The 1,576-nt window shown below is 36.9% G+C and overlaps 1 non-coding gene across 1 annotated transcript; it reads right to left on the bottom strand.

Moving 5' to 3' along the window:
- Positions 1–220: 220 nt before the first annotated feature.
- LOC102265633 (large ribosomal subunit protein eL37) lies at positions 221–514 on the bottom strand. Its single transcript, XR_001351703.2, has one exon. It is a non-coding gene; the product is annotated as a large ribosomal subunit protein eL37 (transcript).
- Between the last annotated feature and the right edge of the window lie 1,062 nt (positions 515–1,576).

Raw genomic sequence — 1,576 nt, 5'->3', positions numbered from 1 at the left:
TATTTATCTTTGGCACTTTCCTGTATTTCCATTATATTTTTCAATGCAGTGTTATAGAAAAAAATTAATATTTAAAAAAATTTTAAATGTTACTTTCTTTAGAGAGAATTTTTTCTTTAGAAAGAATAATTTAGTACGATACTCCTCGTAACTTTATATTTTTATTTTACTTTGCTTTTTAAAGCCAGAACATTTATTGCTTGACTAATCATTGAAATCCTTAAGATGAACCAGATACCGCGACAGCTGCCCTTTGGGGTTTAAGTGCTGTTCTTTCATGGAATCCATGCCTGAATCTGCCGTATACAGATTTTAGGTGCTGCATTCGACCAGTCCCTGTGGTATTTCGTCTTTTAGCTTTGCCACTCCAGTTATACTTTCTCTTTTGTTTGGCAGGATAGCCACATTTGCCGTAGGTTGACTTCTGAAGGTGGTAGGCTTTAGAGCCACAGCAGCAGCACAGCGTGTGTGTCTTATTCTGATGCTTTCCAAATGATGAGGTTCCCTTTGTCATCTTGCCCTGCCCAACTTTCTATATTTTTAATATTAATGCTGCTGCTGCTAAGTCTCTTCAGTCATGTCCGACTCTGTGCGACCCCATAGACGGCAGCCCACCAAACTCCCCCGTCCCTGGGATTCTCCAGGCAAGAACACTGGAGTGGGTTGCCATTTCCTTCTCCAATGCATGAAAGTGAAAAGTGAAAGTGAAGTCGCTCAGTCATGTCTGACTCTTAGCAACCCCATGGACTGCAGCCTACCAGGCTCCTCCATCCATGGGATTTTCCAGGCAAGAGTACTGGAGTGGGGTGCCATTGCCTTCTCCAATATTAACGCTAACAATTTATAAATACTTGAAGTAAAAAATCTCTGGAGATTTTATTGTATTCAAACCAAAGTCATAGTTTTAGCTACTCAGCATGGAACTTGCTTAACTCCTGAGGTTTGGTTTTCTCACCAATACAGTGAGGAGTGGGCTAGAAAGTCTCTTCTGGTTGTGGGTGGGGCCCCAGCGCAGAAGGAACACAGGGGATCAACTAGCAAGCTTCTTAGTGTGTTTTAAGCTTCAATCCAACCCTTTCTGATTGAAAAACTGTCAAAAATTGGCCTTAATTACCTAAAAGCTTTTTATATAAGTTCCTTAAAAGATTATTTATAGTAAAGCCATTTAATATCATTAAGATAATTCCATGTGCATGTAAAAAAAAAAAAATTATTTTAAATTCCAGTGATGGCTCAAAATGTCTGTCCTACTTTTTTAGGTTTCCACTTGCTTAAAATAGTATTTAAAATAAAAATTTGAACCAAAGAGCCAATAGGAATTTGGAAAAACAAGCATGGATAGAAAATTAAGAATGTGTAAAAGTCCTGTAACTAAATCCTAATTTGTATCAGTATTATGGAGAAAATATAAAGTTATGCAAGCAGACGTTAGCAAAAGTACAGATAATAACCTCAACGCTTTTTTTCTAGATTTGGAAAAAATGACTTAAAGCTTGAATTTTTATTATGAATGCTCATGTATTTAAAAACTTTTAAAGGTCTTACTTTGGGAGCGATATGGGGGTTTTCTAAAATA

This window comes from Bos mutus, chromosome 5 (assembly GCF_027580195.1).
Source record: "Bos mutus isolate GX-2022 chromosome 5, NWIPB_WYAK_1.1, whole genome shotgun sequence".
In the NCBI taxonomy this organism is placed as follows: Eukaryota; Metazoa; Chordata; class Mammalia; order Artiodactyla; family Bovidae; genus Bos; species Bos mutus.
Note: the sequence above shows the minus strand (reverse complement) of the source record. Positions and strands in the feature narration are given on the sequence as shown.